The sequence below is a fragment of the Miniopterus natalensis genome, chromosome 10 (assembly GCF_054644295.1).
Source record: "Miniopterus natalensis isolate mMinNat1 chromosome 10, mMinNat1.hap1, whole genome shotgun sequence".
Taxonomy (NCBI): domain Eukaryota; kingdom Metazoa; phylum Chordata; class Mammalia; order Chiroptera; family Miniopteridae; genus Miniopterus; species Miniopterus natalensis.
The window spans coordinates 16220620-16236792 of NC_142090.1; the positions used below are offsets into that span (position 1 = coordinate 16220620).

At 38.9% G+C, this 16173-nt stretch overlaps 1 pseudogene; it reads left to right on the top strand.

Moving 5' to 3' along the window:
* The first annotated feature begins 855 nt into the window (after positions 1 to 855).
* On the top strand, positions 856 to 9758 carry LOC107537318 (heterogeneous nuclear ribonucleoprotein A1 pseudogene; annotated as a pseudogene).
* The last annotated feature ends 6415 nt before the right edge of the window (positions 9759 to 16173 follow it).

Sequence of the window (16173 nt, forward strand, 5' to 3'; positions counted from 1 at the left end):
GCAAACAGTTTTCAACCCGGTGAACAGACATGCAGCGATGTTCAAACGCACCGGTGATTCTAGCCCACAAATTAAGACACACACACCCCCCCCATGAGAAACCATTTTTGGCTCATTATGTTAGTAAAACACCCAGCAGAGAACAGAGCGCCAAAAAAAAGGGGAGGGGGGGCTTTCATAGGTGACTGATGGCCCTGTAAACGTGTGTGTTCAGTCAGAACCCCTTTTGCGCGTAGAAGATTTTAATCAGCTTAAAGATAGAAGATCGAGGCCGAAGAAAATTGTAGATGTACAGGTCAGAAATTCTTGCTGTTCCAAAATTAAACAGATCGTTTGGCTTTGAACTTCCTAGGCGCGGTGCAAAGTGGGGAAATACAGGTTGTTCGCTGATGTCTGTGGTGATAGGGAAAAGCATATAAATTCCGCAAGAAAACAACTTTTCAAGATTTTTGGATCTGGTGGCTTGGGGGGGGCGGGGGCTTCATACGGGAAAACCTCATGTGATGCGGAGGGAAAAAAAAGAGAAAATCTGCCGGAGCTGAGGATGCAAACCTTGTGGTGCATGTTTCATGTCGCCACTAATCCCACCTTCTTATTTTTCTCCTTCCGTCCCTGTGGGCAGGTATTTCACCCATTAATCACTATAAGGCACTGCCTACGAAAATACTGGAGACCTGGGGGGGGAAAGTGTATGGCTCTAAAATAGAAAAATCAAAATAAATACTCATTTTCTAAACAAACTGTACCAGTGCATAACCACATGGCAGTTCAAGTAAATTTTCTTTTTATAGAAGTACATATTCCAAATGATAAGTAAAGAGTGAGTGATAAAATATCACCATTTTGCAACTCCTAATGAATTCAGAAATCGACCCGTTGAGCATTAATCACAAAATGAAAGGTGAGACGTGTGTGTCTCTAGAACATAAAGATGACAATGAAGGAATCTTGTATACAAAAATTGAACCTGAATCTCATCATACATCTATATCTAACTACCAATTTATAGAAAATACAGAGAATGGGGGGAAAAATACTACAGAAGAATATTCTTTAAAATGCTACAGAGATGAAACAGCAAAATCTAGACTATGAAAATTCTACAAGATAAGCAAGTGCCTTTAACAAATAAATTGCAAAGGAAAAACAGATTTGGAGGGAAAGATTTACAGGTTAAACGGAGACTTGTGAAGGTTGTATAACTGTGAATATACTAAAAATCATTGAACAGTAGTGGTTGCACAACTTTGTTAATATATTTAAACCACTGAGGTGTATTAAAAGGGTGCTTGAAAGGGTGAATTATATGGTATGTGAATTATATCTCTTTTTTCAAAATTTAATAATATAGAAAGGGAAAAGTGGATGGGGAGCTAGATGAAAGAACAGTAACCATAAACTGAAGCTGGAAGCTGGTGATGAGTGCATTATGTTGTTCTGCCTACCTTTGTATGTATTAGAAATTCTTCATAATAAAAAGGAAAAAAAGAGTCTAGAAAAATAAGATTATGCTAACCAATCAACTTAAAATTATCTCATAGTTTTATATATGTAATCAATTTTAAATTCCAGAAACAAAATGAAAAATTTATCCTTAACTAAATTTAAAGTATTACATCATTTTTAAGGCTTTTTTTAAATGTTAGAGCCAAATTCTTTTAACATGGAATGTGAGTACATTTTGATGGGTATTGAAATGATTTGGAGAGGGATTTTCAAAATAAGTGCACACAGACAATATATACCTTCTAACATGATGTAACAGGAAGTGCACAATGTTGCCTATGAAGTAATAAAGCCAAGAACATTAACTTGAATCTAAACAAGATTTAAGCTGTAACGTCCAGGTACAGGAACTTTCAGGGGAAAAGGGAACAAATTAAATGAACATGTAAAACAATCAAATCCAGGGAGACAATTTCCACAATATCTATCCTGGTCTCATCAATATAAGTCAACATCATAAAAAAAAAAAACCCAAAATGAAATAACATAAAAACAAAATGGGAGAGTGGTAACTGCTAATGAAATAATAGATCTAGGCAATGATAATCAGCCACTCCTAGCATAACAAAAGGAAACAACCAGACATTATGTGTCTGTTGACAGAAGTACACATAATTGTCCTTAAAGGAGCCTTACAAAAAAAAAAAGAATGAATCTGAATAATGTCAAACTGTTAGCTTTAACCACCAGTTTACAGGAAATAAAAGGGACAGAAAATATGGTAAATGGTATCTTGAGGATGTATCTTCAAAATATGTAATGTGGAAAACTGTAAAACAAACAGCCTATTTTCAACATTATATTTCAAGGAAAAGAAAGAAGAAAAGGGAATATACAGATTTATAGAGTTTTAAGAGACATATCAATCAAATGCAATGTTTGCGTCCTGTTTGCCTTGTGATTACAATGAGTTGTCTATGTTTTTAATGGGAAAATTTGATTGGATATTTGTTTATATTCAACAATCATTGTTAAAATCATTGTTAAATGTTTTTTAGGTATTGTGGATGTGTTTTCTTAAAAAAAAGAGCCCTTATAATATAAATACCAATTTTTAATGGAATCAGTTCAATAAAAAAAAAATTAAAAAGCTTTTTTTTTTTTTAGAGAAGCATACTGAAATATTTACAGGTAAAATGCTAGGATGTCTAGGATTTGCTTCAAAATATTCCAGGAAGGGGGCATGGGAGATAAAATGAGAATGCGAGTTACCCTGGTTTGTGTAGCTCAGTTGGTTGGAGCATCGTTTCATATACCAAAAGGTGGTGGGTTTGATTCCCAGTCAGGGCACATAACCAGGTTTCGGGTTTGATCCAATTGGGGCACATGTGGGAGGCAACTGATCTCTCTCTCTCTCTCTCTCTCTCTCTCTCTCTCTCTCTCTCTCTCTCTCCCCCTCCCTCTCCTCCCCCCTTCCTCTCTCTGGAATCAATTTTTTTTAAAAAAAATTTTAATGAGAATGTAGATTAAACAAAGATGGCCAAGAGGTGATGCTCAGTGGGTGATGGGTTCTTGGACTTCATTGCACTATTTTCTCTCTTTTGTATATATTTATATTTTTCCTTCATAAAAAGTTTTTTTTAATAGTTCTTAAAAAAAATTAATTCCTGATTAAAAGGAATTTACAACAAGATGTATGTAGTCCTCTTGAACAAATCAAGTATAAAAGACAATTTCGGGACAATTGGAAAAATTTGAATTTGGAAAGGTTATTAGAGAATATTAGGAAATTAATGTTATATTTATTAGGTGTGATAATGATATCAAGGATAGATAAGAAAATCTTTTTTTTTTTAATAGTTTTTAATCACCCAAGGAATTAGAATATATTTTCCATTGATTGCTAGAGTGAGTGGAAGGGAAGGGGAGAGAGGGAGAGAGCAAAACATTCATGTGAGAGAGACACATCAATTGGTTGCCTCCCACACGCGCCCCGACTGGGGACGGAGATCAAACCTGCAACCCAGGTATGTGCCCTTGACCAGGAATCGAACATTCGATCCTCCTGCGTGCAGGCCTATGCTCTAACCACTGAGCCACGCCGGCCAGGACTAAAAATCTCTTTATTTTTTAAAAAAAATGCATGATAAAATATTTAAGAATGGACTAGCATGCCCTGGCCAGTGTGGCTTAGTTGGTTGAGCATCGACCCATGCACCTAGAAGGTCACATGCACCTAGAATGGCACATGACCAGTTTGATTCCTGGTCAGGGCACATGCCCAGGTTTCAGGCTTAATCCCCAGTAGGAGGCGTGCAGGAGGTGGCCCATCAATGTTTCTCTCTCATGGATCTCTCTCTTTCCCTCTCCCTTCCTCTCTCACTCTCTCAAATCAATAAAAAAACATCTTTTTTAAAAAAAAGAATGGACTATCATAATGCCTTAAGACAGTAGGACCACCTCTACCCTCCTGAGGCTTACTCATGCACATAGCAGGACAAGCAGTAACAACTCTCAGTTCACACTAGCTGAGAAAAAAGTCAGTAGGAATTAGCAAGAAGTCTGCATTGAGAATGTTTTCCAGGAAATTATATTTTATAAATGTTGGTTGAATACATACAGTGATTCAAATGAATGCCCAGAATTGTTTTTCCACAGAGATTCTATAATTACAACTTCTTATGTAGTGGGGAAGTAGAGGATTCGGGGAGTGGTAAAAAGTGCTCACTATATTATGAAATCTAGTTTTATTTGTCAAATTGGCATCTTAAACTCAGCACTGTGTAACCCAATGGCTCTCAACTCTGACTTTACATTGGACTAAGCTGAGACCATTTTGGAAAATAACTGATATCCAACTGCATCCAGACCATTCAGATCAGAATCTCTGGAGCACAAGCATTGGTCATATTTTCAAAGTTCTCCGAGTTATTCTAATCTATAACCAGGGTTGAGAACATACATTTAACCATCTGTACCCCAGTTTTATCACATGCAAAATGTGAGTAATATCTTCTGTTTTAGCCACATCTGAGAGTTACTGTGAGAGGCCACTGAAATAGCCTATGCGAAAATACATGAAAAAGTATAATGTTTTATGTAAATGTAAGATCATATTCCCATGTTTGCAATAAATGTATAGCAATCCTTTAAAAATGTTTACTTCTTGGACTGTTGGTTAGTTTGTTGACCCAGGATCATATAAATTCCTTGGTGAGGAGTCAGAGGTGACTAACTGCTTGTCATCAGCCCCGATCAAATTAGCATTGGTATTGAGAAGCCCAAAGTAATGAGTCTTTAGTTTACTTAATTATGAAAATTATAAGCATTTACACATATAAGCATTACACACATAAGCATTACACATACAGAGGTCATAGAATTGCAAAATATACCCTGCCGGCATGGCTCAGCAGTTCAGCATCAACCTATGATTCAGGAGACTGGGATTCGATCCCCTTGCCAGGGCACATGCCCAGGTTTCAGTCTCAATCCCCAGTAGGGGGCATGCAAGAGGCAGCTGATCAATGACTCTCATCATTGATGTTTCTATCTCCCTCTCCCTTCCTTTCTCTGAAATCAATAAAAACATATTTTTTAAAAGATATGCAGATAGTAAACAAGTGTATAAAAAGATGTTCAACATCATGTCATTAGGGAATTGAAAATTAAAACAATAATAAAATACCACTACATACCTAGTAAAATGGTTAAAATCCAAAACACTGATAACACCAAGTACTGACAAGGATGTGAGCAGCAGGAATATCATTCATTGCTGATGGGAATGCAAAATGGTACCTCCACTTTGGAAGACAGTTTAGCAGTTTTTTACAATACTAAACATACTCTTACGGTACAATAAAGCAATCATGCTCCTTGGTATTTACCCAAGGGAGTTGAAAACATGTCCACACAAAAACCTGAACACATATTTATAGCAGCTTTATGCAAAATTGCCAAAACCAAGATGATCTACAATACATGAATGGATAAATAAACTATGGTATATCCATTCAATGGAATATTATTCAGTGCTAAAAAGAAATGAACTATCAAATCATGAAAAAACATAGAGAAAACTTAAAATCATATTACTAAATGAAAGAAGCCAGTCTGAGAAGGCTACATACTGTATAATTCAAACAGTATATGAATATGACATTCTGGAAAAGGCAAAACTATGGAGACAGTAATAAGATGAGTGGTTGCCAGGAGTTTGGGGGAAGGTAGAGAGGGATAAATTAGTGAAACTATTCTGTATACGGATGGATATATGTCATCATATTGTCCAAACCCATAGAATGTACAACCCTACGAGTGAAGCCTAATATAAACTATGAACTTTGGTCAATAATGATGTATCAGTGTTGGTTCATCCTTTGTAGTAAAGGTGTAACTCTGTTGCAGGATATTGATGGTGGGGGAGACTGGTCGGATGGGAACTCTGTACTTTCCACTCAGTTTTTCTATGAACCTAAAACTGCTCTAAAAAAATGATTCCGTTTTTAAGAATTTAAAGTGAAAAGAGTTTATTAGTGAAGCAGTGAGACAGCGAGGGAGCCACAGACAGAGCAGCCTAAAGTATTTTAATGTAAAAAAAAAAAGGTGGGGGGTGATTGGTGCCAAGAGACCAGGATTATCTTGAAACACCTTGCCTGTAGGTGTTCAAGTTAAAAGACTCTGTTCTGGAGGACCTGTTGAACTAGAGAGCATTTAAATTCTCCTCTCATGATTCTCAGGCAGTCATTTGATCAACATTAGAGCAAGCAATTAATGTGTTTAACAAAGTGTTAGGTTCCCAGAAGTCTGGTAACTTGAACCCTGGCTAAGAATTGGATATGGAATTTTTTAATTTAATTTATCTTTATTGTTTCAAATATTACAGATGTGGAATGGAAATTTTGAAGGCAATTCTTTGCCCCTCTCCCACCCCCGCTTAAAAAAATAAACTAATTTCAAAGCTTCCATGTTTCTTTGTGTAACCCTGGAAATAAAGGCCTGTATTTGCCTTTGATATTTAGAAAAAAGACCTTGGGTAAAGCCAAGATTTCATTCCTGAGTAGGGAAGGAATTAAACAACTCTGCTTGAGATGACATTGGAAAGGTAAGCCTCATCAAGGAGCTTAGATTGAATCCTAATGGAACACGAGGAGCCATTGAAGTCTTGAAGCAGAGAAGTGACATGATCAGATTTATGTTTTCAAAGATCACAGCAGTGACTGGGTTGAGGATTTGTACGGGAGGCTGTTCACTCCCATGGGTGAACCTGCCCATAGGCAGCAGCCTCAGGGAAAAGACTTCTGCTCCCAAATATCTTCTACCTGCCACACTAAAGATCTATATGTCCCATTATGCATGTTTAAGAGCAATATAACGAAAGATTGGTATTTTTGTTTAGGCTATGACTTAAATGTAGTACTGTTCCAGCACTAAGCCACATGGTCTTACAACCATCAATCATAATAACAATGCTCTTGGAGTGGTGTTTTATAACTGAAAGGTTAAAACAGAAGTCAGCTTTAGTTTATTGCTCTTTAATAAGTTTAATTTTGTACTTGACATCAGGACAATGACATAATGTGATGCAGAAATAGATTACATTAGTTGTTGCAGGCCAATGAGGACAGAGGCTGCCATATGACATGTAAACATGCACTCCCACCAAACGAAGGCTGCGTGGTGTCACAGCAGGAAATCCAGGTTTCACAGTGGTCCTAATGTTCCAAGTTCAATAAAAAGGAAAGTTTGTTTTAGAAAACTGAATAATGGTCAAACATTTTTTAAGTTATGTGAATGAGTCATTTGTTTATTTCTTCCAATAATCTAATAAAAAGTTCTGGGCTAAAACTAGGCACTTTTTTTTCAACATCTGCAATACTGAACTCGAAGCCCAGATATTATTTCCTGTTCCCAGTTCCAGCAATAATTGGCTTATATACTCATTTGATGCAGATTTATGTAACACTAACTTAACTACAAGGGAACAAGACAGTTTTATGAAGATATCAAGTGACATCTCATTAAATTGACATTAGAAGAATGCTCTCTGACAAACATTTGTGAAGTAAAACATCCAATTATCCCAAACAAGTAAACAAAGCCTTGAAATTATTAATATCATTTTGTACTTTTGGTGTAACAAGCTTAAATGAACAGGCACTCTCTGCATGTGTTAATATTATTAAAACCAAATTGCGCAAGCAGATTAAACTGGGACACATTTTTCTACTTCTCTCCAACATTGGTGATTGTAGTTCAGCAAAGCAACATCATTCATCAGAGTAAATTAATGTCACTGATGTGATGTTTGGGTCTCTGGTTATTTAATTTATAAGCTTATTCTGATTTTATGTTTTATAAGCACTATAAGCATAAGAAGCTTATAAATAATTTATACATTTAAGTAACATTTTCATAAAAATAATGTCAACATTGAGAAGGCTTCTTTTCTGCTTAAAACAGGATGAATATTACTCAATTTTAAGAAATACTGTTCTACCAAATTCTCCTTCTTGCTTAAGTTGAATTAGTTTTGTGATGTGAAGCCAATAAAATTCTAATTAATATACTACCTCTAGATGCAAACCATAAAGTAAATTCCAATGTAAGATATTTACTACACAAAGTAGATTCTTAAGAAATGCTTTTTAATTACTCAGCTGGGAGAGTAAAATAAGATAATATATAAAATTGTAATTGTCCCAAGATTGGTCCAATAGCCATGTGGGTTACAACACTGTATCTTTAAATTTAATTTTAATTTTTAAAATAATTAATACATCTGTATTATGCAATCGTCCATAAATAGAAGAATAAATAGAAAAAGTGAAAATCTCCTCTTCGCGCTCCACCCAGTCCTACTCCCCACTCCAAAAGGTTGTTGACAGTTTGGTGTCTATCCTTCCAGATCTTTTTCTGTGCAGTTACAAACACTTATGTGGACCAATGCAGCTCTACTATTTTAGTTTGTTACGTAAATGGGATTATACATAATGTCTTCTGCTGGTGACTTTTGTTCTTTTATACACGTCTTGGATGTATTGTTATTTTTTAACAGGACTTGGTGGTGTGTTTTTTTAATCTGTAGCCATTCTTTGTCACCTTTCGTGGAAGCATTAAGAGGGAAGACCTCCTAGATCCACCTTTCCGCCAGTAGACTCCACCGAGTAAGCATCACTGAAGTCTCCCTCCCACACTCGTGGAGTCTAAGTCAGAGTCTCCCGAAGAGCCCAACCAGCTTCGGAAGCTCTTTATTGGAATTTGAGCTTTGAAACACCCAAGAGAGTCTGAGGAGCCATGTTGAGCAACGGGGACGCTCACAGACTGTGTGGTAATAAGAGATCCAAACACCAAGCCCTCCAGGGGCTTTGGGTTTGTCACCATGCCACTGTGGAGAGGAGCTGGATGCAGCCATGAGTGCAGGGCCACACGAGGTGGATGGACGAGTGTGAAAGCAGAGAGCGCTGCCTCAAGAGGAGAGTCTCAGAAACCTGGTGCCCACTGAACTGTGAAAAAGGTTTTCGTTGGTGGTATTGAAGAAGACACTGAAGAACATCACCTAAGAGGTTATTTTGAACAGCATGAGAAAACTGAAGCGATTGAAATCATGACCGACCCAGGCAGTGGCAAAAAGAGAGGCTTTGCTTTTGTAACCTTTGATGACCATGACTCTGTAGATAAGACTGTCATTCAGAAATAACATCCTGTGAATGGCCACAACTGTGAAGTTAAGGAAAGCCCTGTCTCTTGATGGCTAGTGCTTCATCCAGCCAAAGAGGACCAAGTGGTTCTGGAAACTTCTGGAGGTGGTCGTGGAGGTGGTTTTGGTGGGAATGACAACTTTGGTCGTGGAGGGAACTTAAGTTGTCGAGGTGGTTTTTGTTTTGTTTTGTTTTCATTGATTTTTAGAGAGAGAGGAAGGGAGGGAGAGAGAAACATCAATGTGAGAGTGTAACATCGATCGGCTGCCTCCTGCACGCCCCCTACTGGGGATCTGAGCCTGAAACCCGGGCATGTGACCTGACCCAGAATGGAACCGTGACCTGGTTCATGGGACGACGTTCAGCCAACTGAACCACCCCGGCTGGGCTGTCAAGGTGGTTTTGGTGGGAATGACAACTTCGTGGAGGAAACTTCAGCGGTCGAGGTGGTTTTGGTGGCAGCCATGGTGATGGTGGTTCTGGAGGAGGAGCCCTGGTTACTCTGGAGGAAGCAGAGGCTATGGAAGTAGTGGCCAGGGTTATGGAAACCAGGGCGATGGCTATGGTGGGAGTGGCAGCTGTGATGGCTATAATGACAGAGGAGGTGGAAGAGGCAGAGACAGCATTGGTGGTGGTAGTGGAAGCAATTTTGGAGGTGGCAGAAGCTACAATGATTTTGGCAATCAACCTTCAAATTTTGGACCCACGTAAAGAAGAAACTTTGGAGGCAGAAGCTCTGGCCCCTGCGGTGGTGGAAGCCAATACTTTGCCAAACCATAAAACCAAGGTGGCTCTGGCGGTTTCCAGCAGCGGCAGTAGTAGCTGTGGCAGTGGCAGATTTTAATTACCGCCAGGAAACAAAGCTTAGCAGGAGAGAAGAGCCAGAGAAGTGACAGGGAAGCTGTAGGTTACAATAGATTTGTGAACTCAGCCAAGAACAGTGGTGGCAGGACCTAATTGCTACAAACAAGACATGTTTTAGACAATAATCATGTGAATGGGCAAAAAACTCCAGGACTATGTTTATAACTAATTGTATAACAGGTTATTTATTTCTGTTCTGTGGAAAGTGTAAATCATTCCAAAAAGGGTTTTAATGTAGGTTGTTGTCGGAGGGTTTTTTTGCACCCATGCTGTTGATTGCTAAATGGAATAGTTTGATCATGATGCTGAATAAATGTGTCTTTAAAAAAAAAGAAAAAAGACCTCTTAGCTCCAAATCAGCGTGTTGTCTTTTAGAATTTAAGTTTACAGACACAGTAAAAAACAAACAAAAACGTATTAAAGAAATCCAAGGACTCCAAATAAATTTAAGTAAAATTGGAGTTGCCTTCAGCACCTGACAATCTTTCACTTCAAAAACAAAACAAAACAAACAATAGGGTTGGGATGGAGGGGATTTCTTAAAATGTCAAGGTTTAGTGGACCTGGGAATACTCTTTTTAAAATATATATATACATTTTATTGATTTCAGAAAGAGGAAGGGAGAGGAAGAGAAAGAGAGAAACATCAATGAGAGAGAAACATAGATTGACTGCCTCCCACACGCCCCCTACTGGGGATTGAAGCCAGAAACCTGGGCATGTGCCCTGACCAGGAATCGAACCAGTGAACTCCTGGTGCATGAGCTGATGCTCAACCAGCTGAATCACACGGGCCGGGCTCTGGAAATACTCTTGTACACCGAACTGTATAGTAGGTTGAAAAAGCCCCACTGACTTTTATTTCCCTTGAGCGTTTTCACAGAACAACCTTCTCTTTTCCCCATGCAAGTGTCACTGCTTAAAGTGAGTCAGCCTGGTGAAGCCTATGGATACTTTTTCAGAATGTTTTCAATGAATAAAATAAAATATGTAGGATTACTGAGATCAATTATACTAAAATATAGCTATCAAAATAGTAAAAGGCCCAGCCAGGGGTGGCTCAGCGGTTGAGCGTCGACCTAGGATCCAGGCGATAGGGGTTCGATTCCCGGTCAGGGCACATGCCCGGGTTGCGGGCTCGGTCAATGACTCTCTCATCATTGATGTTTCTATCTCTCTCTCTCCCTCTCCTTTCCTCTCTCTGAAATCAATAAAGATATATATTTTTTTAAAGTAGTAAAAGAATGAATTTTGTGATATAGTAATTCGTGTGCCTCTTGTATTAACACATTAAATAATAAGGTTAAGTGGGAGTCTCATAACTGCTATAGCTTAAAATAGGGTACAAAAACAATTTAAGGTATTTGCTGTAACTATACTGGGGTATGACAATACCTGGATTTCCATTGTTGACAAAGTCACATTTATAATTGATGGAAATGTTAAATTTCAGTTAGATGGTAGTGAAAATAACAGTACTTTATTTCCTATCTATATTAGTTTCCTTGGCATATTAGTTTGTTAAGGCCACCATTACAAAATTCCACAGACTGGATCGCTTAAATGATAGAAATTTATTTTCTCACAGTTCTGGAGGCAGAAAGTTTGAAATCAAGGTGTCAGCAGGGTCAGTTTCTTCTGGAGGCTGTGAGGGAGAACATGTTCCCTGCCCTGTCCCCAGCCTCTGGAGGCTGCTGGCAGGCAGTCCTCAGCATCCCTTGGCTTACAGCTGCATTGCTCCAGGCTCATCACATGATGTCCTCCCTGTGCATCTCTTTGCCCAAATTTCCCTCTTCTTCTTTTTTTTTTAATCTTCACCCAAGGAGTGAGGCTATTTTTTCCATTGATTCTTAGGGAGACTGGAAGAGGGAATAGGGGCAAGTGGGGGGGAGATTGGCTGCTTCCCACAGGCACCCTGAGCCGGGGCTGGGATTGAACCTGCAACCCAGGTACACGCCCTGGACCAGGTATCTGATTCCCTCCAATGTGCAGAATGACACTCTAACCACTGAACCATGCCAGCCAAGGCAAATTTCCCTCTTCTTATAAGGACACCAGTCCTCTTGGATTTAGGACTGGTGTCCTTATAAGACACCAAATCCAATATGACCTCATTTTAACTTAATTGCATCTGCAAAGGCCCCATTTCCAAATAAGGTCACATTCAGAGGCCTTAGGTCAACATAAATTTTGGGAAAACTATTCAACTCAATACACCATCCAAGTTTATAGGCTCCCTGGTTTAAGTGGAATCAGTACTAAGTCTGAAAGAAAAATGATAAAAAATACTAATAGTTATTGTGAAGAGTGAAATTATTTTTTTTCTTATCTCTATTTTCAGCAAGTTCTAAAATATGATTATGTTACTTTTAGAGTAAAAAAATTAATAAAGAAATGATATGCTATTGATGGACTGTGGACTGAAGTGTCCCAGATTCGATTCCGGCCAAGGGCACGTACCTGGGTTGCAGGTTCAATCCCCGGTCCCAGCACAAGGGGGAGGCAACCAGTCCATGTGTCTCTCACATCAATGTTTCCCTCTCTCTCTCTCTCTCTCTTCCACTCTCTCTAAAAATCAATGGAAAAAATATCCTCTTGTGAGAATTTAAATAAATAAATAAATAAATAAATACATACATACATACATACATAATAAAATATGTGACAACATGGATGAACCTGGAAAATGTTATGCTGAGTAAAATAAGCCAGATGCAAAAAGCCACATGTTGTATGACTCCATTTATATGAAATGTCCAGAACAGGCAACTGCATTGTGACCAAAAATAGATTAGTGGTTGCAGTGGCTGAGGGAAGGGAGACATCAGGAATAACTGCTAATGGGTGTGGGGTTTTTATGGAGTGATTAAATGTTCTGAGGTTAGATGGTGGTGATGGGTGCACAACTCTGTGAATGTAATAAAAACCACTTCATTAAATGGTAAATTTTATATTATATATAAATTACATATCAATAAAAAATAGCCCATAAGAAACAAAAAAATGATAAATATGTACCTACTTACAAACCTATTGTCAAGTTTTTTTTTAAATATATTTTTCTTGATTTGAGAGAGAGAAAGGGAGAGAGAGGGAAAAAAAACTGGCATGAGAAAGAAATATTGATCCATTGCCTCCTGCAAGCACCCTGACCCGGGATCGAACCAGCAACCTGAGTCTGTGCCCTGACCAGGAACCGAACCAGCAGCCTTTCAGTGCGTGGGGCAATGCTCAACCAACTGAGCCACACCGGCCAGGGCAAGTGTCAAGTTTTATAGACATTAAATTTTCACTAAAAATATAAACTTTGCTGTTTGACACATTTTTTCTACTTCATGAATGAATTATACTAGCAAACATAGCATGTTTGACTCATCCTTAGCATAAAAAGTTTATATTCATAAATTTTTGTATATTCTCACATCAAAAAAACACACAATAAAGACGGTCTGACAGCTGGGGCTATCAGTAAAGCTGTCTGCTTCCTTGAGATAAATAAAATGAATAAACGATAGAAATGGGAGGAGTGGCCATCTCTTTCCTCCCCATCACATTTGCCAAGTGACTCTGAAAATTGGGAATTTCAGCAGTATTTATTGATACACGTCTTAAAACTATGTTTTCTGAACATCTATATCCCAGACACTGGGGAATTATAAAAAAAAGAGACAATATGTCTGTCACACAAATATGAACACAAATATACATATATATGTATGTAACTATGTAAATATATATGTACCCGTACATAAATGTATACATGCATGGTTGTCCAGTCCTGAAAATCGATTCTCTCACCTGCTATGTATAACCCATCACCAAGTCCTGTTGTTTCTGGCCCCAAAATATATCTTGAACCTTCCCACTTCCACCTATCTCCACCCTGACCCTAGTCTTGGCCCATCATCACCTTCTCTTGGCTCCAATCCATTCTTCACATAGTTCTCAGAGTCATCTTCCCTACAGTGCACGACTATTCATGCTACTGTGCCGCTTAACGTCTTCCAGTGGTTGGCTTTGGCTTTATGATTGTCTAAATCCTTTAGAAGGTTTACGTACATTCATTTAAAAACTATTTATTGAGTGTCTGCTCTGTTATAAACACTGGGGACACAGCAATGAACAAAAGAGACAACACTCCTACTCTCGTGAAGATTATAAAGATTATATTCTAATGAAGACAGGGAGAGACAGAAGTTAACATAAGAGAATTATATAGTCCGATATAAGAAGAGCAAAGCATAGTAAGTGGAAAAGGAATCCCAGGTGGCTGTGTGGGAAGAGGGCAAGTTGCAAGTTGATGCAGAGTGGTCAGGATAGGTCTCACTGAGGTGACAGTAGAACTAGGAAGTCACAAAGAATTGAAGGATGCGAGGGAGTGAGCTATGTGGGTACAGGGAGTGCAAATGTCCCAAGGCAGGGCTACATCTGTCATGTTCAAGAACTAGTAAGGAGGCCGGTGTGGCTGGAGCAAAAACAATGAGGGGGAAACAGAAGCTATTACAGAGTCAGTGGGGATAGGTTTGTGGGGTTTTTTTTCAAGGAGTTTTGCTGTAAAGAGCAGATAAATGGGGTGGTGGCTGAGGAAGGAACTGAAATCAGAAAAGGTTTTTGTTTTGTTCTGTTTTTAAGGTGGGAGAAATCATATCTTGATGCTGATGGGAACATTCAGTAGAGGGGAGAACTGTTGGGCAATGTCCTTGAGTAGGCAAGAAGGAATTATTAGGTGAAGTCTATAAGACTATGGCAAGGTTTCTCAATTTCTGCACTTCTGACATTTTGGGTGAGGTAATTCTATCCTGTGCATTAAGATGTTTTACAGCATCACCAACCTCTACCACCACCTCAGTTGTAACAACCAAGAGTGCATCTAGAAATTGCCAATATCCCCTGGGAGGCAAAACTGTGCCTACTTGAGAACTACTGATCTATAGTAACAGGAAGGAAGGTAGAGTGCTATCAGAGAATAATAAGACAACCATTCAATACATGAAATAAAAAGACAAAACCGAATTTATTGCTTATACTAGACAGTCAGAGTCATGCAGGTCAGGCATGGCTGCAAGCAGACCAGACTTCTAATCTTATACTGGATTTTGAGAAAGTGGTTAATTTAGGGATTGGTGAATCTTCAGAGGTCTAAGCGTGTTGCTATCATCTGTAGAAGTGATAATTTGGGTGAAACTGTTGCTGATCGGTTGGCACTCAGGCGTGTTTACTGAAGTGAGTCCCTTTGTGATTGGCTTATTTTCAGAATCGACCGGGTGCCGTTGATGGGACTTGCAACAGCACGTTCACTCGGGTACATCATTGATCAGTTAAACTTAAAACTGGCTCTGATTTCTGGCTGTTACCATGGGGATGTGGGGACTTAAGAAATTCTCAGTACTCTATATGCTGGGGGATAGATGTGGTGGAAATTTATGGAAGTTCTCTTCTGATTGCTTTAACTCAGTGGTGATTGAGGTTTTGCCAAATAAGCACTATAAAGCAAGAAAGGTTTGAGGAAATTGAGAGGCTAGTCAAGAGAATGTATTCTTTGTAGCTTACTTACTTGGCGTTTATTATGAGCTTGTCAAACATCTCAAAAGTAGAAAGAATAATATAATGAACCCCCAGGGGCCTATCACCCAAATCCAACAAATAAAAACATTTTGCAATCTTCTTTCATCTCTTCTGCCACACGTTTCCTTTTCCTCAAGAATTTTAAAGCAAATCCCAGACTGGTTCACCCATAGATACCTCCAGTCCTAGCTCTTAGAAGGACTTTAAAAAAACAACCCATAATCACAAGGCCATTATCACATGTAACAAAACTAACAATCGTTATTTAATACGAACTAATTTTCAGTCCACATTCAGATTTTGCAAAGGAATGACGGCAGGGCTTGGCAACCGACTTGAGCTGGCAAAGGAGAGAAGAAATGAGAAAGGCGGCGGGTCAAAGGTCAAAGGTCAAAGGTCCGGCGGGTGGGAAGATAACTGAAGTTAGGAGCCCACGGGGAGTTAGCTGGAAGGCTTGGGGGTGGTCCCGCTTGCATCTGCCCACTGCTCAGGCACAGGGTCTTCCTTTCCAGTTTATTAAATGAGAGGAACCCCTTCCAGCCTGGGCTGCAGGATCCGGGGCAGATCTCTTTCCCGCTGTCCCACCCACTTTTGC